Genomic DNA, 21788 nt, shown 5'->3' on the forward strand with positions numbered 1-21788 from the left:
AACAATAAATAAGATGGAAACCAGTCACTGACAAAAATAGGAGTGTGCTAAAGAAATTTGCTGGTGGCAAAGTTGGAAGGCAGTATCAATACAGAGAGGATCCAAATATTACACAGAGGAGAAAAGTAATAGAAATGGGATGAATTTTAACACTACAAACTACAAGCTCATGAATATAGGGACCCATAACAAGAATTTCTGCTATAAGCTGGGGCCTCATCAGTTGGATGAGAAAGACCGTGATGTATTAGTCGATTGCAGGATTACTGTGAATAACTAATGTAATGTAGTCTTGAAAAAGGCAAATACGATCCTAGGATGTATCACATGAGGTATTTCCAGTAGAAATAGGGAAGTATTAATGCCATTGTACAAGGCATGGGCAACTTCATCTCAAATACTGAGTACAATTCTGGTCACCCATGTTCAGGACAGATGAATTCAAACTGGAACAGGTGCTGGGATGGGCTACTAGGATGATCATGGGAATGAAGAATCTATTTTATGAAAGGAAGTGACAGATCTTGGTTTGTTTACCTTAACAAGAAATCTGAGAGGGAATATGATTGCTCTGTATTAATATATCAGCGGGGTAAACACCAGGGAGGAAGAACTATTTAAGCTAAAGGACAATGTTGGAAGGAGTACAAATGGGTAGGAACTGACCATGAATAAACTTAAGCTAGAAATTAGAAGAAAGTTTCTAACCATCATAGGAGTATGGTCTGGGAACAGCCTTCCAGTAGGAGTATTGGAACCAACCTATTTAGCGTTAAAATGGAGCTTGATAAATTATGAATGAGGTTGACTGCAACAGCAAGGGACTTGATTGGAGGACCAAGGAGCCCCTTCCAGTCCTATGTCCCTATATTTGTTTCTATGTATGTTGCGTGAAAATTAGATTAGGCCTATTTGAAACCCTAATATATATAGTCAAGTTTCAGATGTAATTAATTATTGGGCTGCACATATATTTTGTGATATTATCAATCACAGTCACAGGCAAACACATTACTTCTTTCATCTAATGATTTTAGACAGATATTGTTTATTTGTATATAATAATAAATACTCTGCTGATCTGTATTATTATTGCTCTAAGAAGACAAATCTAGGCTGACTATACAGAATAAAGCACATGCCTAATAAAATATAGACAGTTAGACATTTATGTGTAAAACACTAACTCTGATTGGTACAAATGCCAATCTGGATTCCAAAGACAGTCCTACACATGCACATATGTGAAAAACTAAATGGAGAATCTGGTACAAGACCTTCTTTGCTTATTTTCATGCCAAGATCTGACATAATTTACAAGGCAGGCTCACAAATCATCGAAAGGTCAGAAATTAGCCTAATAACTGGTTTTAAAGGGCCTCACAGCTCTAACATCTTCAACCAAAGTCTCTAGCTGGATGTAAATACAGGATGTGGGAATTAAAGCAAAGAACAGTCAGTAACAAGAAGTGAAAGTTGGAAAAAAATAATAAAGCAGGGTAGCTTCCTGCAAATTGGTTTAAAGATCAGAAGAGAAGAAGACCGGTTTCATTTATTTGGGATTATGCACATTGAAATGTATTAGATATAATCATTTCTTGTAAATGCCTTCTGAAAGAAAGAAAGAAAGAAAGAAAGAAAGAAAGAAAGAAAGAAAGAAAGAAAGAAAGAAAGAAAGAAAGAAAGAAAGTTCTACTAAATAGATAAGTGAATGAAATATAACCAATATTGCAAATATGAAACAGAATCCACTATAAGGATTATGGCAAAATCCAGGTCATTTGACTAATGTCATAATTAGCACACTAGAACATTGCAATTTTTAAGCATATTGTGACAAAGTTCCTCCGCTACCTTGGTGGGTCCTGTGCCTATTGGCAGATTTGCTCACCTCAGTGATCTTCCCCACAGTCTGGATCAACTCCTCCTGTGTCTGATCAGGAGTTGGGAGGTTTGGGGGGAACCCAGGCCCGCCCTCTACTCCAGGTTCCAGCCCAGGGCCCTATGGATTGCAGCTGTCTACAGTGCCTCTTGTAACAGCTGCATGACAGCTACAACTCCCTGGGCTACTTCCCCATGGCCTCCTCCAAACACCTTCTTTATCCTCACCACAAGACCTTCCTCCTGGTGTCTAATAACGCTTGTACTCCTTAGTCCTCCAGCAGCACACCCTCCCCCTCTCAGCTCCTTGTGCCTCTTGCTCCCAGCTCCTCACACGCACTTCCTCTCCTCTGGCTCCCTCTGGTCTGACTGGAGTGAGCTCCTTTTTAAACCCAGGTGCCCTGATTAGCCTGCCTTGATTGGCTGCAGGTGATCTAATCAGCCTGTCTGCCTTAATTGGTTCTAGCAGGTTCCTGATTACTCTAGTGCAGCCCCTGCTCTGTTCACTCAGGAAACAGAAAACTACTCATCAAGTGACCATATATTTGCCCTCTACCAGACTCCTGTACCCCACTGGTCTGGGTCTGTCACAATATGTTCTGATTTATTTATTCATCTGTATTCAATTTCAGTAATGTCATGGCATTTTTATCCAGTTATAATACACAGAAGGGACTTGGATTCTAGTCCTGGCTCTTCCGCTGAGTTACTTAATGACTTTGGGCAAGTCACTTTACCTTTCTTTCATTTAAGAAATGGAAACAATTATGCTTACCTTTCTTAGCAAGAACTTAAAGATCTACAGAACAGGAAACTGCTTCAGTGGCTAGTTCTAAAGTCCAGTATGGTCAGTAGGAGTCTTTCAACTGACTTAATGAATTTTGGCTCAGACCATCTAAGTGAAAATTATCATAAGTAACAATAATACAAAGCAATCAGAACTTTTAATATGAAGACATTGTTTTATTATAATTGATGTTATTACATTTGTTAAAATCTAAATTCATAATGAAACCTCACCCTAACTCTCAAAAGATTGTAACATTTCAGGTTGTGGATTTTACATTAAATGTCAAATATAATTGGACACAGAAGAGAAAAAAAGGCCTGTCCTAAGAGGAAATTTGATATCTCCACTGAAAATCTGTATGTGCCAGACTAGTACGGATACCTAACACATCAACTGAAGAATTTCACAGTTTTTACTGGCGCAAAATCAATTTCTGAATGCCTGAGACTGGACATTTTTGCAATGTTATATTTCAGTGTACAGTGACAGGTTAATTATTGTAAAAAAGTCAAGTGATGTTGCTGTAAAATCAATGGTTCTGTGATAAAATTGAAACTTCAAAGACTGTCTGAGATTTCTGTTTATTGTGTGTCAGCTAAATAAGACCTTGCATAACCGTTATCAATTCCCATATCTTTTTTAACCTAAAAAAATAACTAGTTAGTTCAAGAAGTGGGGTGTGATTTTGGTCATTTCCTGATTTGGCTGAACCTGTTCATTAATATGTAGTTTAAAACATAGTCCTATTAAAAATGAAAAAGGTATTTTAAGAGAGTGTATTGTTTGTGAAAGGTGCACAGCTAGAAATGGAACTGTCACAAATATATCTTAGGCAAAGTATCCCCTTTAGGAGCTATGTGGGGAGCACTGCAGGGTAGATCAGTCTAGCAGGACCAGCATCCTACCCTTTGGCTGAGGCCTTCTGATTGTTTCTTCTCATCTCAGGGTTCCAGGTGAACCAAACAAAAGAATACACAGCTGGAAAACAAGGTAGAAAGAAAGAAAGAAAGAAAGAAAGAAAGACTGTAGGCAGCCTGAGTCCAGATATTGTCCTCTCTTATTTCAGAGAGCCTTGGAAGTAAAGAAGTCCTCACCCCCTCTGAGTTCACTGGCTCTCCAGTAGAAGTCTCAGTCTCTTTTCCCCTCTTAGCCCAGGGGATCTGTGTTCTCTTTTCTGCCAGGGCAGAGGCTCTGTAGGTTGTCAGAACTCTCTCTGGAAGCTGAGGACCAACACCTCCCAAGGTTGTCCCCAGCTAAGTGGCATTCCCTCCTTTTAACTCCTCCTCCTCCAGTCCTGGCATGATTTGTAGGTGCAGAGGGGCAGGACCATTCTAGCCCAAAGCAGCTTCTTAACCCCTTCCATGGTGGTGTGGAGTTTCTACATCCTGTCACAGGAAAGTTTTTTTTTTAAATGAGATAGGCATAAAGGAAGACCCAGGTTCCCCAAACTGTCTAAAAATATGCCCCAAGTCAACAATGACTTAGAAAAGCAGCCAACTTTCACTTACAGTGAGTGATCTGGCATGATAGGATTTAACAGTGACAGGCTGGTGACCATACAATTTATATTTGACAAGGAGTAGCGGTCAGAAATGGCTTTCCAAAAATATTTATACATTCCAGTCTAGTCATTGGGAGATGGATCGTGTCTAGGGATAACAAGATAGTACAATCTCCTTCCCCATTTAAACCCTTGGACTATGGATTATCAACAAGGATGTAAATTATCAGTAGTAGTAATTGTCTGTGTTGGGGTTTAGAAATGAAAATCAACTTTATTCACATAAGCCATAAGCAATTCCCATTTTTCATAATGAAACAATGAATAAATATTTCCTTTCTACTGAGATTTTTTTTCAGAATTCTAAACATCACATTCTCTGTCTCTCTCTGTATACAGTAAGTCTCTCTGTATACTAGTATACTATATACTCTCTGTACACAGTGTGGTAATTGTTAGCAAATGCTGATATAACAACACTTTTAATGAAGACCTGAGTAGTTATCATCTGAAAAGGGAGTTGTGAATTGAATTGGTCAGCGAAATTAAGGAGAAATATTTTGTTGTTGTGATTTGCAGATTCATGAACATTGAAACATTCCATGGAGATGGTTCAGTTTCAATGAAGTTCCAATGTAACTCTGCCTGCCAAACAGATAACCATTGGAAACATGTCCCATTTCCAGCTAGCTCACCTGCATGGCTCTCTACAGACAGAGAGAGAGAGAGAGAGAGAGAGAGAGACTTACTAGTATTGCTTGTCTGGTACTATAAACCCAATCTTCCTATAATTTTAAAGAAAAAAATCTGCATTTTTGTTGAAAATAAATGTTAATGTTGCAGTAAAAATTCCAAGTAGGTGGCAATAAGTTCTTATACAACAAACTGGCAATCAGCATTCCACACAGCTCAGATTCAAGCAATGGGCCCTGACTTCAAAACTCTTAAAGTAGATGCTTTGGGGATTTTTTGCAGATAGTCTATTTTTTTTTAAATCATTAACTGAATATATACAACTCAGGTAGCTTAATTATTACCCAGTTATATTTTACTATGGATGAACCTGTAGTTAAGGCATAGGACCATCAACAGGAACACTCACTTTTAGTTTCTCTGCCAGACTCCTTGTGTCACATTATGCAAACTCCCTGAACTCTGTCTCATTCTCCCACCTGTAAAAGGAGGATATTCATTTATTTATTCTTTATAATATCGTAGTACTTAGGGAATCCACACAGCCAGAGTGCCCTTGTGCTTGGCATTCTACAAACTCACTTAAGATAAAATGCCAGTCGCTACCACCAGTCACCATGTTTATTTGAGATCCCATCATGATTTCAAGTCGCAAATACAGAAAAAAAAAAACTTTGATATTTAAGATACCACAGTGTGGTAATTGTTAGCAAATGCTGATATAACAACACTTTTAACTGTGTAGTTACCATCTGAAAAGGGAGTTGTGAATTGAATTGGTCAGAGAAATTAAGGAGAAATATTTTGTTGTTGTGATTTGCAGATTCATGAACATTGAAACATTCCATGGAGATGGTTCAATTTCAATGAAGTTCCAATGTAACTCTGCCAAACAGATAACCATTGGAAACATGTCCCATTTCCAGCTAGCTCACCTGCATGGCTCCCGAGCAGCCTGGGCTCTCAGGACTTCTAGAATATGTGATTCCGAGGTAAATCACCATGCAAACTGGCCCAAAGTTGGGAACACCCAGATTTTCATGGTCTGCTGATCTGGGCAGCCTGTCCTGGAATTGGTTTTTACCCCCTTTCATGAAGCATTTCAAAATTGTTGGTTTAGATCTAAGTTGGAATAAAACCAAATTTTGATATATCAAAATTCTCTACAAAACTGAATTATCTTTCTCCTCCAACTCTAGTTGTGAATGAAGCTAATTAATAACTGTTCATAGAGTGTGTTGGGATCCTTAAAAAGAACATGCCCTGCAGGAACAAATAATTATTAAAATTCAGGATATATTTAAAATAAATAAAAAGCACAACAATATTGGAAATGAACAAGTCTGATACTACTCAACATGAATGAAGGCAGCAGGATAAGACACAATGACATTAAGCCAAAACGTATGGTTTCTAAAGGCAAACACTGTATGGGCACCAAGAAACAGCTCCTGGTCAAGGCCCAGATATATATTATGTTGCTGCCAAGCATTCTGAGATATCACTGGCACAGTTAAAAGGCTCATTTGAATATGTGCCAATGAAACATATGTAGAGCTTGTTTTGGGGCATGATCTGATCAAGGCTCTGTGTGAGAGCAAAGAAGACAGATGAAATCATCACACTCGCTGTATCTTTAAATTAAGAAAATGTACTCATAAGGTGTTGTGGCAAAAGAGAGCTTGTGGCCATAAAACGGAAAATTCTCATGGATTGTAATTCATTGAATAAGAATTCTGCTAGAAAAATGCCAAACTCTTAAGAGGTTAGAGTCACAGGTGCCATAGAGGATAATAAACTTAAACACTGGAGCAGGTGCAGTCTGTGATAGTTCCTCTGAGCTTTGTATACATGACTGATCCCATACACAGTGTTTGTTCCACTACACTTAATGACAGCAACTACTGAGGTTAAAAACACATAACCACTTTTTTATTAGGGCAAGAAGTCAGGAGAAGGAAGATTTAACTGTTTAACTAGAATTTCTGGAGCACTTCCATAGGGCTGCCATATTACAGATGCAGTCAGCATAGAACAGAGAACTTTAATAATTTGGGATTGTTTTAGGAAGATTTGGCAACTGTGTATTGCTGTGTAGAGACATTAACTTTTCAATGAAGCCCATTCTATGTACCAGCAACTTCCTTTACTTTTTATATTACCTCTCAGACAACTCAATCTCCTGCTTTATTCATTTGCTCACTTGTTGGGTCTTGGTGTGCTGATGACTTCAAATGGTCCCAAGTGTGACAGCAGGGTGAATGCTGAGCAAATATACACCAGTGGTCAGTCTCCCTCTTCACCCCCTCTCCCATGAGAGAAGGAAACACCCTCCTTTCTTCCTTCATATCAGGAAAGGAAGAAAACAAGGGTTGTGGAGAAACCATCCTGCAGCAGGGCCAGCACCCACCTCTCACAAGCACCCCTTTGGTCGATGGTTTCTTTGGTGGGTGTTCAGTAACTCAGCCCTCTGACCAAGTCACTCACTGTCTCTAACTGGAACAGAACAACCCCCTTCCAGGGTATGCAGTTTTTCCTTCCCCCAGCCTTGGTCTAGCGTCATCTCCACCCAGGGCTTCCTCCCTGGAGGCACTGTTTTCCTGCAGCCCTCCCTGGGTTCACTCCTTGCTCAGTCCCCACAGCCAGGAAGGTTCTCCTTCTTACCTCCCCCAGTCCCTGCCCACACTGAACTGTCCATTGTCCTGCTGCTCTTTCAGCCAGCCAGGAACATAGTCTTCTCTCTTCCAGCTCCAGGTAACAACTGACTGCCTCTGTCTCTCCATATCCTTTTAATATGTTTACCTGGTCACTCCTGCAGCCCCTCTGATTGGCTACTTCCCCTGGAGCCACTATAGGCTTCTTCCTCTGCAGCCATTGTAGGCTGCTTGGAGGATTTATTTTTTGCTCCTCTCTGGAATGGGGTGTGGCAGGACCCTGAGGCCTCCAGCAGGAGGCCTCTGAGCTTAGTCCATCTATCACACCTCCACTCTCAAATAATAGAGGTGGGGAGGAGAAAAGAGGGGAAGATATTCTATTAATAGAAAAACACAATGAAATAATAAAAAAATAGTAAATGCTGATACAGTGTTGTGCTGTCAACTTTATGAGATGTCAGTATGTGAAACTGATGAGGCACATCCTACCTATAACAATTGAGAGTTTGACATTAGACAGTCCTGGGTGGGCTTACCCAGAAATGTGACAGCCACCAAACAGGCATCATTAGCCATCACTACATCTTGGGAAGAAAAGCCAGCAGCAGTTAGGGGTCTATTACAGGAGTGGGTGGGTGCATAGGCGCCAACTCTGTGCGTACGCTGGGGCTGGAGCACCCAGGAGGAAAAATTAGCAGCCAAGCTCCCCTCCCCACCCCGACCCACCTCCTCTCCCCCCCCCCCGCCCCCGAGTGTGCCACATCCTCTGCCTACCTGAGGCTGAAAACTCAGAAGATTGGCTAATTAAAAGGTGCACAAATTGCATTTATGTGACTTACAAGATAGATACTGGAGCACAGGTAAATGAAATAACAAATACTGAATTAGAGAAATGTAAGAAGCATATAAAAGTGGAAGAGTCAAAAGTTTCTGTGAAAGACTATAATGGAGGAAGAATTCCAATGGTGGGAGAGTGCACATTGACACTTCAATTCACTGGATAACTGATAAAACAAGAGATGGTACTGGCAAGCAACCTATCTTGGCATTGACATGTGTTAGTTGCTTGGCTTTGTTAAGAGGATGTATACAATAGAGAAAACAAAAGATAACATACAACCAAATCTGAGAGTATTAATAGCATCATATGAAGATGTGTTCACAGGAAATAGGTACCTGCCAATAACACAAAAGATATGATTATGAGGAGTTGCAGAACCTGTGGTATATGCTACACAAAATTTCACAAGCCTTCAGAAAGAGGCTAGAAGAAAAGCTGCAAAATATGATTGCAACTGACATAATTTGGAGAATAGCAGAACCCCCAGATTGAGGTCATTCCTTAATAATTATAGGGGGTGAAAGAATGGGTCTATAGCTACATATGGACCCCAAGGATCAGAATGAAAAACATAAAAAGAGAGCAGTTGCACTGGCTCACAAGAAATGAACTGTTGTTTGACAGCATAGGAGCCAAATTCTTCATCAAATTAGATACAAATTGGGCTGGATTTTGGCAGATCCCCTTGGACACTGGGAGCCCCACAATCTGCACTTTCAACACACCATTTAGAATATATCTGCTTCCTAAGACTGCCTTTCAAAATATATTGGCTCCAGAAGTATTTCACTATACAATGAGCTAGATGCTAGAGGATCTAGTGAGAGTGAAAGTGCACATTGATAGCATAATAATTTGGGGCAGCATTGTCATTGAACCTAAGGAACGTCTGAGTACTGGCAATTGACAGAGCAAATAACCTTAAACTGAAAAAGGCCAAATGTTGATTTCAAGCTGTGGAATCACATACTTAAGAGAGAGGCTGACCTACAAGGGAATCTTGCCTGAAGAATCAAAGATTCAAGCAATACTTAACATGCTTGAAGATATAAAAAGGGAATTCAAAGGCAGCTAGGCATGTTGAATTATATCAATACATTCTTACCTAAGTATGCAGATTATGCAACTCACTTAAGGCATCTCCATTCAGGTCACTGAATGGGCATGGATGTCAGAGCATGATGGAAAGCACATTCTGACATTAGCTCCAGTACTGCAATTTTTTTGACCCATTGAAAGATATCAAACTGTTCACAGATGCTTTAAAAGGAGGGCTGGAAATTTGACAAGATTAACCCTGGCCAGTCAAAGCTACAGTGATCAAAGAAGCATTACCTTACTCCAGGGTTTCTCAAACAGGGGTCGCCGCTTGTGTAGAGAAAGCCCCTGGCAGGCCAGGACGGTGTGTTTACCTGCCCTGTCCGCAGGTCTGGCTGACTGCTGCTCCCACTGGCCACAGATCTCTGCTCTGGCTCAGTGGGAGCTGCTGGAAGTGGCTGCCAGTAAGTACCTTGACCCTCACCGCTTCCAGACTGTGCCCTAGTCTACACTACAGAGTTAGGTCGACATAAGGCAGCTTACATCAACCTAATTATGTCAGAATCTACACCAGGGATCTGCAATCTTTGGCACGCGGTCTGTCAGGGAAGTCTACTGGCAGACCGGGCTGGTTAGTTTATCTGCAGAGTCCACAGGTTCAGTCAATCGTAGCTCCCACTGGCTGTGGTTCGCCATTCCAGGCCAATGAGGGCTGCGGGAAGCAGCGGCCAGCACATTCCTCGACCCACGCCGTGAACATCATACTGTTCCTTTACAAATAAAGGAATTTTTCACTTTTGCTTTTTCTGCATTATTAACAATTTTACCATCTCCAGCTACTTATGAGCCTGTATCTGTGCTAGGTGTTATTTTTTTATTTTTTTATTTTTTGATCCTAATAAACTTAAAAAAATCCTGTCTATAGCTCTGCCAGCTACGGGTGTTTTTCCCTGATGCTTGCCTTGACAATTTTCTACACTTCAAAGCTTCTTATTTATATTGATTGCTATTTCCCTTTTTTCTCTATTTGTTATATATTGCTTTTTATTTCTAACTACTACCTTGACTTCATCACCACAAAAGATGGTCTTTAGCTAAAGTTGTCCTCTTTCCTGATTGTGGAATCATGGGGTTTTTTTTGGCTGTCTAGTAAAGTTTTCTTAACGGATTCCCACTTTTAATTCACATTTTTATATATACTGTGATAGACCCAGGCCAGCTGGGAACAGCAGAGTAGTAGAAGGAGATATACTGGCCACTGGAAAAGCAGTTTTCTGTTCCCTGAGTGACCAGAGTAGGAGCTACTCCAGGCTAATGAGAACACCTGACTCCAATTAACCTGCTAAGATTCAGGTGAGGCTGTTAAGCACCTGACTCTAATTAAGGCCCCTCTGATGCTATAAAAGGGCTCACTCCAGTCAGGCCAAGGGGAAGTCAGGGAGCCAGAGGACAGGAAGTGCGTGTGAGGAACTGGGAGCAAGAGGTGTGCAAGAAGCTGAGAGTGAGTAAGCATACTGCTGGAGGACTGAGAAGTACAAGTGTTATCAGACATCAGGAGGAAGGTCCGGTGTTGAGGACCAAGAAGGTGTTGGGAAGAGGCCATGGGGAAGTAGCCCAGGGAGTTGTAGCTGTCACGCAATTGTGCCAGGAGGCACTCTAGACAGCTGCAGCCCACAGGGCCCTGGGCTGGAACCCGGAGTAGAGGGCAGGCCCAGGTTCCCCCCAAACCTCCCAACTCCTGATCAAACACAGGAGGAATTGACCTGGACTGTGGCTTCTACCAGAGGGGAAGGTCTCTGGGCTGTTTCCTGACCCACAGGGTGAATCTGTGAGGTGAACAAATCCTCAATAAGTGCAGGACCCACCAAGGTAGAGGAGGAACTTTGTCACAATGCATTTTTCATCCCAATAAATGTCACTCATAGTTTTCTCGCCTTAGAGAAATTAGCCTTTTTGGAACACCAAGTATATATATTTCTGGTTGAGACTGTCCTTTGTTTGACCACATTCAATATAATCATGATCACTGGTCCCTAGGAAACCACCAACTTCCAGACAAGTAATAAATTTGTCTCTGTCCATCATAATGAGGTACCAAATAGGGTTAACTTCCTGTTGGGTAACATACCTTGTGATAGAAAATTAGTGTCATATGCATTCAGATCCTGTGGTTTGGAGTTATCAATAACTTTAAAACAGGAAACAATGTCTTCAATGCATAGTGCTCCCACTACCTCTTTTATCCTAAACAAGTTATAACCAACTATTTTAACATTCCAATCATGGGAATAGTTCCACTAGGTTTCAGTAATGCCAATTATATCAAATTTCTGCTCATGAGTAACAATTTCCAGCTCCTCTTGCTTGTAGTCCAGACTCCGAGCATTGGAATAGAAGCAATTTAAAAATGTCCTCTCTTCACATCCTTTGTCATTTCAGTTTAATTTGTTTGTGATGTTGTTTGTAATTGTGCCTCCATGGCACCCTCACTGGTTAACACCTCTACTTGTGACATGAAGATCATCCTGTTTATACAGCCCCCCATTCTTACTGAAATGCAGCCCAGTGTTCCACAGACCCAAAACCTTCAGTTTCATACCAATAGAGAAGCAACAATTCACCTTCAGTATTTTCTTCCTTCCCTCTCTTTTGATACTGGAAGGATCTCTGAGATCATTTGGACTTTTCTTCCCAACACAAGCTCACTCAAGGAAGATCAAAGAACATTTACTTGTCATTCTCTAAATCTTCTCTTCTGACACTCTGTTTCTGAAGAACAGGCAGGATTATAATATGTTTTTTAAGACAGAGTATTAATATACTGGGTGAACTGACTGGTTAAACATTCACAGCTGTTGTATGATATGTTTGACAATGCTGTAAATTTGAATATACCATGAAGGATCTGATTGTATGATATTAATGACCAGATGTTGGTCTATCATTTACCCTTAACATATGTAAGTCAATCTATACAGTCAGTGCTTGGAACCATTAGTGTCTCATGTCAATGAAATACACCTGAGCAGATCCATAACACACATTTACATGACAGCATGAGAGTTCTGAAGAATCCATTATAATTTTGTACATTATGGGATCCACAGATTAACAATTCACTAATTTATGTCCATATGGTGTTGTGACATGATGTATCCTGTCAGAGTTCTTATTCCCATTTGGTCATAATTACATAAATTGACACAATACATTTTCATATTTTAAAATATATATTATATATTATTTTATTTTTTAACACACACTAAAAAGGGACATAAAACCAAAACCTTTTTGATAAAATCATTCTTAAATAATCTAATATAAATGAACTAGCTTTAAGTCAACTACATTGCTAGAAGTCTGAAAGTAGTTTGATGGAATAAACTTCAATTATACAAATATGTGCTCTTCATTTTTAAATGTGTTTCAAGAAGTTGCCACATGCTCTCTTTACTGCTTTCCTCAGAACACATTAACTTTACCATTTAATTCAGCAGTTACTGTAGAATGAAATCATTTTCCAAAAGTTCAGTATTCTCTTATTTCAAAGACTACCTCATTAGCATGTTAAAAATAAGTATATATATATACTTATATATGTATATATATTTTATATCTATATATAAAATTCACTCTCAAGCTCCTGTAATCTTTTGCAAACCCAAAGACACCTTCTCAAGAGTTAATTGATACAGCAGAGCAAATTGTCTAGTTTAATTTAGATTGTAATGCAAATTCATGATATTATGGAAGCCCAGTGCTAGGGACAATTAATTAATCAATCAAACACAGCTTTAGTTGGTGGAATAAACCACCTAAATGGGATTAAATATTGATTATAAATTTTGAAATAGAAGTTAATTACCTGGACAGATAAATGTAAAAGTCCTTGCTTAAAACATTTAATGCATAACCAAATAAAAGTGATACTGCAATTGCTTTGTAAATACTCATGGATCTTCAGAATTACAAGTTAAAAAAATGACATCAAGTGTGCATTGGTAAAAAAACCAAACAAACTTCATGGTTGTTTTGAATATAGAATTACATTTTGAGGACAATGTGCTCAATGAGGACTAGATTTTGATACCTTTACCAATGTTGATTAGTACCTTACTCTTCAAGTAGACACTCTGATATAATTAATGTCATAGTAAGCTACTATTCAACATAAGGGCAGCAAAATCCAGCTCTAAATATCGCATAGACATATAATATACACCTCTACCCGATATAACATGACCTGATATAACACGAATTCGAATATAACGTGCTAAAGCCGTGCTCCAGGGGGGGCAGGGCTGCGCACTCCGGCAGATCAAAGCAAGTTCGATATAACACGGTTTCACCTATAACACAGTAAGATTTTTTGGCTCCCGAGGACAGCTTTATATCGAGGTAGAGGTGTAACTGTAAAGTTAGCATGTGTGAGCACAGAGTATTAAGTTCATTGTTTTCAAGAAAAGAACATGATTAAGTGTATAAAATGTTAGAATTATGAATTAGTGATATGAGAAACATGTCCCTTGAACTGTAAACTGTAGTGTTTCCTTTTAGTGTGGTAGGGGATAATTGTGATATACACAAATGTCTGAGGAAGGAAGTGGGTATTAGAGTAGGACACCTGAATGTACACCAGCTCTCTTCTCTAAAGATCATTCTAAGGCTAAGAACTGGCTCAGGATAATAAAGCTATCTTATATCTTTGAAAATGGAAGCCTCCCTGCCTTGCCTACAATTTTTTTTTTTTTTAGCCTATGGAAACAGCATAGTAGGGTCTGAGTACTATAAAAGGCAGACTTTATTTCAAAGGCAGGGAAGATATTCAGACAACAACCTAAAGGAATTCCACTGTCCTGTGTTAGATTAAACAGTGACTATTAGCACGGAGCTGGCATTTGGAGATTTGAAGGTGGAGAAGAGTGGTAGTAGTGTGCAGAGAGGGGACCACAGCTTTTTGAGCCAAGGAGCAGCCCAGAGGAAATGAGGTATCAATAGAGCAGCAAGATATAGAATGACAAGGATAAGAGAATCTAATGCAGATCTGGAGTTGAGAAGTTGTATGGCAGCTGGCTCATCTCTGGGTCACTACCAACCAATAAAATGTCCTCTGAGAGGGAAAATGCAGTATGTGAAACTCTGAAAGAAGCTAACCAGCAAGCATACAAACATCATTAAAGAATCCTCAGGTCCCTGTTATAATTTATGTTACCTGCCAGCATCCTGTCACAGTTCATAGGTACATATACCTGTTTTCAGATCATCAAATTTCCCCTACACGGTTTGTTGCAGCAATAACCAGAGGAAATACTCCTGGGGTTCCACTCAGAAATCCACCAACCTTCTTTCTGGCCCTTCTTATATTCAGTACCTGCCACTCTTTCCGTGTCAGTCTCAATATGTGCCAATGTATAGGATTCAAAATGTTAAGAATTCTGGCTGAATGCTGGGACGTACTGCTGAGGATCCTGTAATAAGGGTCTTTTGAGTAAATTCATCCACTTCATTAACTGACACATTCTGCACCAATGACATCTCTCTCAACCTCACTGTTACTGTAGAATGTTCCTGCTCTTTACATGTAGGTCAGTGGGGTGAACTTTTTCATTCCGTTGTTTAGACTGGACCAATGAGCCCCATAATTAGAATCATAGGTGCAACCCACGTGCCTAATGGGGAGCTATCTGTGGTGTGGGACAGAGGCAGGTGTAGCTCAGTGCTTTGAGCATTGGCCTGCTAAACCCAGAGTTGTGAGTTCAATCCTTGAGGGGGACACTTAGGGATCTAGGGCAAAAATCAGTACTTGGTCCTTAAAAGCAGGGGGCTGGACTCAATTACCTTTCAAGGTCCCTTTCAGTTCTAGGAGATAGGTATATCTCCAATTATTAAGAGATCTGAGAAGAGGGGGAGTGAGTTATGTCTGGGTCATTGTTGATAAGCAGATGCACAATTAGTTCTCCACACACAGAAGTTCCTGGATTTGGGTGTGGTAGTTTTGGATATCCTCAATAGGTTCCCTGTACTTGGAGGGAGACTTAATTGAGGGCAAGTAGTCAGGGCAGCTGCTTTACAAAAGGCCATGTGCCCTGTGTGGGTTGGGAGAAGTTGAGCCACAGGAGCAGAAAGCAGGCTGTTTTTCCTTGATTCTGAAGCATTTTGCAGGAGGTTAGTGATACTGTTAACCCTTCAATAAGCAGTATCTGTTATAGAAAGGGAAAATTGGGAGGGAAAACTATTTTTATGTTAATTATATACTTTGAATGTTGTTTGATTTTAGCCAAACAGTTTTAATTACATTGTCTCAACTAGTATGATTTACCAGCTCTACACTTTTTAAAATTGTGATACTGGGGAAATAATCATTTATATTTTGCTATTCTCAGTTTGCATTTTTCTTGGAACAGGTTGTTGTTGGTTTTTTTAATCTATGTACTTAATCTGAGTGGTTGATTAATTAGTTAGCTGACTAGCTAACTCATGATTTCAGCAGAGGAGGACTGGAAGTCGACAGACACATTCCAACTGGAGATTTCTACAAATAAATGGAGGGAAGATGTTGTTGCAGAGCTTTTGACTCAGCAGACTGTATTGATTTTGGTGATCAAAGGGTGTAACAGACTCAGTGAACTCAACCTAAGCTTTTGGGAACTCTGAGTTACGTCTCACTGACCTGTTTAGATTTATTTTTTTTATTTAGTTATGTTTATGTATAACTGAGGATAACATATGCGGATTATAACATAGCCAGGTTATGTTGTAGAAATTAAGTTGTTATTATTATGTTTCTTTATCATTTAAGATTTTAGAAAGTTGGTACTTAAGAATTAAGTTCATTCTTTATGTACTTGATTGTGGGGAAGTTGACCATGTGCAGTCCCCGCTGAAAATCCTCGGTGACTGAATTCTGGGTCTCCATTTGCCTTTCTATGGGAGTTGTTTTTAGGCACTAGGAGGAGGGCAGTGCAATAAAATCTAGCCTACCCAAAAGGTTCATAGGGTTGCAAATTTGAGATTATTTTAACCTCCAGCCTGTCTAAAATAATACAATTGTCTAACCTGAAACATGGGGTGTCTCAGACTAAGGGCTATTCAATTTTCATTCCTTGTATGTTCATAAGTATGGAACCATTTTTCTTCAAACTTGGCTGTTTTAAGATATCATTGGCACAAACATGATGGCATGTCTGTATCTATAGCACTGCAACTTACTGCATAATATAGAATTATATATGAAATTTAGGTTTGTTATTAGGAAAAACTTTTTCATTAGGAGGGTGCTGAAGCACTGGCATGGGTTACCTAGGGAGGTGGTAGAATCTCCTTCCTTATTGGTTTTTAAGGTCAGGCCTGACAAAGCTCTGGCTGGGATGATTTAGTTGGGGATTGGTCCTGCTTGAGGCAGGGGCTTGGACTAGATGACCTCCTGAGATCCCTTCCAACCCTCATATTCTATGATTCTATGAAGTTTCAGTTTCTGGTATATTGTTTTTTCTCTATATACATTATTTGTCAGTTAAAGAGAGACCATATATAAGTCAGAATGTGTCTGGCTTTTACATTGATCCACAAAAAGGAGGACTGAGGAAATCTTCCCCAGTTGTACCCAGAAGTCATTGCACTTCTGAGGATGCACACTACTCTTTACTGGCACCCCACAGGCACAAAAAAACTCAAAATGGAGGAGGTGAAATTACACACTGACAAGCTGATCACAGAGCAGAACTCTCACAGCAGGCTCCTAAAGCATGATATAGTGGGTTGTGCCCCTGTGTGCTTTAAGAGGCACTGTGCTTAAGTGGTGTGACTCTGTAGTGCCCTCACCATGAACCTCTACCTAATGTGTCCCTCAAGGTATACGTTGAAGGAGACAGAATTAAGGTTGAGCTTTCATATTTGACACTGTATTTCATGACTTCTGAGTACTTGATTTCTCAACCTTAACACTTTACTTTCTTCCCCCCACTCACACACACACTCCCAAAAAAGAAATGGGACAAAAATTAGAGACGATACAGTCTATGTTGTCATGACTGGAACTGTTTGGCTTGATGCTTCCTGAATGTTATCATCCTTCAGGAGGACCACTGAAACTCACCCATCCTTGACAAACGTTTTTGACATAACTATTACAGACAGAGTTTCCACATTTGAGGTCACAAGGCATCACACCACAGAACTGTCACTGGTGCAGGACTGAATGCTGTTATCACTGGGAGTTAGGTAATTTTGAGAAGAAATCTCCACACTTGGGAGTGGATGAAGGAAACATGATTGAGGACAGGTATTTGTTTTTTTTATTTTCTAACATCATAGCAGTTTAAAGTTTCTCAGGGGCTCTGAATAGGAGTAATTTTGGAGGAGAGGAATTAATGGGAAGATTGTAGGTGAGATGGTCAAAGATGCATGACAAATAAAATGTATCGCCTGGGTCTAGAACTTACTGTCCTGGGATCCTCCTATACCCAGGGACTAGGAAAGAGATTTCTTGTAAAGTGTTAGAAAAGATGTAAGTATCTCTAAACAATAAAACAATATAAGCAGAGGAGTTTTGTGCCCCACTGAGCATAGAGTAAACTTTAAGAAACAAGAGATGCCCTATATTTCAACAAAGGCCCTACCGCTTCAAAAAAATCCTAATACTGCAATACTTACTGCATCATTGTTTTTAAGTCTCTGGGCAAACTTCCAAAAATGTAGATGAATACATTTTTATTTTAACTAATGTAAATTAACTTTAAAGAAGTGAGCAATTTGCAAAGTAACACTTATTATTGAAACCTACATTTATGCAATAGTAAGAAATAACTTTATTGAAAACAATGCAGTTCTATTATAGCACTAAACATGAGGACTGTATCAATCAGGCCAGTAAAATTATGCGAACTTGACTGCACCAACTTCAAGGCCCATACCTACATAGTACTCTGTCAGGTAAGAGCTAAAGGAATAATCACCTAAGTACCTCAGATGTTCCTGTATCTTTAATTCCTTCACTGCTTTCCATGTTCGAAGAAAAAAAGATTACATTAATATTTTGCAATGTCACCAGAATTGGGAAAGTGATTCTTTTCTTTGTTTCTTTATGAGCTCTGTTACATGATGGGATAGCTTTCTCTCTATATATATTGTAACTGGAGATGGGCAGACATGGCAAAAAAAGTACTTGTGGAAATGTATTTGAATGAAAGCACTGAATTCATTTGGATAGTATTCTCAACTTCTTTTATTCACATCTCTCACAACCATTCATACAAGTGAAATATTGTTTGTAAGGTCATATCATGCATACTTTTATGAAGTTCTTCCGTGGCCAGCTTGCAATGAGCTAGCTGCAGCAGGTGGTGTGGTGAAAAGAGAGGAGGCTAATTTTGATGCCAGGGAGCATGATCTGAAACAGAGAGGGAGGACAATCTAGGGCATATGTCTGCTGGTGCACAGATTGTTGTTTGTTTTTAGTGTAGTTAAATTTGTCCCGAATGTATGGCTGACATATAGGGTGATGGGTTTTGTTTGCTGCATTTAATTTTCACATGCAGGGAGTCTTTTTTTCTTTAAATCTTACAGAGACCAACTTTATGAGGAACTATTTTTAGAGTTTAAACAATTTGATTGCTAAGGCCTTTACTATTATTTCTGAAGCCAATTTTCTAACAGACCTTGTGGTCTTTTCACAGTTGAATAAAGTAGAATTTACCAAGAGATGAATGGAGAGAAATGCTGCACCTCAAAACGTCTTCTTGTTGTTTTACTGAATTCAACCAATGCGCTTCACATATATATGAAATATTGTATAGAAAGTTGACAAAGATGGAACATTTGAAATACAAAGCATTTCCTCAAGTCCCTTGCCCAGAAGCCTAACACTGAGCCAATTAAGTAAGAAAGACAGAGGCCACTGTTCCCCATTTGCAATTGGGATTCCATGTGTACATGTAAACACAACTCCCTTTTGTTGATGTTAGAGGGAAACAATTGAATTTAAAGCCTATTAGCCTTTATAGCTGTCTTAGGTCTTTGAAAGCAGCAAAGAGTCTTGTGGCACCTGATAGACTAACAGACGTTTGGGAGCATGAGCTTTCGTGGGTGAATACCCACTTCGTCGGATGCATGGTCTTTGACTCACTTTCATTTAGGAAGCATGGGCTAAATATAGTGGATTCACATAGTCAATGTACTAGCCTATAGTAGTGATATTCCTTGTGGAAAATAGTAATGAAAACATTTAAATTTTCTAAAATTCTCCAGCCTTTCTTATTTTCTGCTATGTCTCTCCCTATGTGACTTCCAACTTCTCTCTGAAGGGGCAAAACAGACAGTAACCAATTTGTAAAGATTATGTCATCTTATCGGGTATCATTATATATTCAGATATATACATCATCTGACTTAGCTCACCAATCACACAGCATGAATACTGTATAGTCTACTGATACTCACAATTAACATTTTGTAAACAAACTATATGCTATAATTAATTTCCTCAAAAACCCAGTTGAACAAGTGCAGATAGTGAACAAATTAATGAAAAAGAATAATTTATTTTGTAGATAAGTGACAGAGGAAAAAGGACTTAATTTGCCAGATGAATTGTTCATTGTGAATTGTTTCCACAGCTGTTCTTACTAATCTTTTCTCTGTCTTCTACAGCTCATTTTAAAACAGAAGAGGTATTGGGCATGACATTTTCAACAACAAATATATGTGGCTGTGCATTTTCTTGTCAACAGGGGATTGGCCAAATGTGAATTAGAGCATAAATGTCAATTCTGCAAAGATGGACTTTTCAGAAGCAGATTTTATGCCTTCCTATTAAGCATCCACCACTGGTAGATGACAGACAGGATACTTAGCTACCTAAATCACTTATATTCCTAAAAGTTAACTTAGAAAATAATTGGTGTGCTGAAAGAAAACAATGCTTTTAGATGGCAGATACTCAGTGACCGAATAGTTTGTTTTCATTCAAATTTTTCTTCTGTACAAGAAAATCTACCTGTATAGATTGATATATCATTATGGTTACTTTTATAAGCTCGTTTACATTTCATCATCAGATTCAGGACTCCCATGATGATTCTACAAAATAAAATAAAATAAAATAAGGGTATCCAAACAAAAATGAAAGATTTTTAAAAGTCAGATTTTTTTCCTCGTTTGCACTCCTGTGAAAATAATAGGTATGTTCATTTTTTGGGGTTTCCAATAGTGCAGCCCTTCTTAATTTGCTCTATGAATTGGTTATGAAAACCAGGATTTTAGATCTGCAATTTTGATGCTTTCCTATTTCAAAAAAAGCCTGTTTCTTTTTTCAACTAGCATTATTTATGCATTCCAATTTCTGCCCATTGATTTACACTGTATGGAAAAATGGCTTTATAGTTTTGGACTGACAAATATATAACATTATTTGAGCAGCATTTTTCTTATTAATGGAATGGAAATTAAACAGTATTGAAATCAACTAGGGCTGTACACTAATGATCAGAAGAAGAAATCAAAGTGTCAATTACACAGTGTTTAACACCTGTCTTTATGTAGATAATGAAAACGGTCATTGACCTTATTCAACTCAACTCACGTCTTACATTAAAGGTACTTTCTCACTTAACAAGTAAGATCATTCCACATGATTTAATATTGACTAAGGTGCTTGTTCTGATTCTCAAATTAAAGAGCCTTTCTGTACTAAACCTACCAATGGAATAGCCTGCATTCTTCCAATATGAGGTCTAGAATCCCTCAATTACTACCTCAAGACCACACTTAGACTGAATTTTGCTATCTGTTTAAAATATTGGTTATTTTAATTTGAAACAGCATCAGAACAGCATGGCTGGGTTTAGCCTGGTAAAACATTAAGTGTATGCTGGAAGTCATGTTGGGTGATTATTGATTAGTCGGGACTTTGTATGATCAAATTGCATTCCATTTTCTTACAGGCCTGCCAGGAATCCTCTTTGTTCATTTCTATTTATTTAATGTGGCTCACCATTTAAGCATAATTTTATGACTCACTTTATTGGATTTTCTCTGACTAGAACTGGAAATGTACAAGTCTTTAGTTGCTTAGATCGATTTTTCATATACATCATTAAGATTTACTCTAATGGGTATCTTCATAATTCCTCTTTCAACTGTAATTTCATTGTGGGTTTCATGGTGCAGAGCTGCAGTCTAGAGCTTAGCAAGACTACATTTTGAGACATATGCAAGTAGACAGTAGGTTTTCCTCTACTGATGAACCCTGCTGGAAACTTAAGAATGGGAACTTCTTTTTGTTTTGTGTTTGTACAGCAACTAGCACAATGAGGTCCTAGGCACAAATGCAATACAAATAATGAATAATTATAATAATGAGAAGCCAGGCTCCTACAATGCACTGTGGTTTGG

At 38.9% G+C, this 21788-nt stretch overlaps 1 long non-coding RNA gene across 1 annotated transcript; it reads left to right on the top strand.

The window, feature by feature from the left end:
* The first annotated feature begins 15478 nt into the window (after positions 1-15478).
* On the top strand, positions 15479-20459 carry LOC120398539. Its single transcript, XR_005594518.1, has 4 exons — positions 15479-15563; positions 17531-17679; positions 18224-18329; positions 20046-20459. It is a non-coding gene; the product is annotated as an uncharacterized LOC120398539 (long non-coding RNA).
* Positions 20460-21788: the final 1329 nt, after the last annotated feature.

This window comes from Mauremys reevesii, linkage group 1, assembly GCF_016161935.1.
Source record: "Mauremys reevesii isolate NIE-2019 linkage group 1, ASM1616193v1, whole genome shotgun sequence".
Classification (NCBI taxonomy): domain Eukaryota; kingdom Metazoa; phylum Chordata; order Testudines; family Geoemydidae; genus Mauremys; species Mauremys reevesii.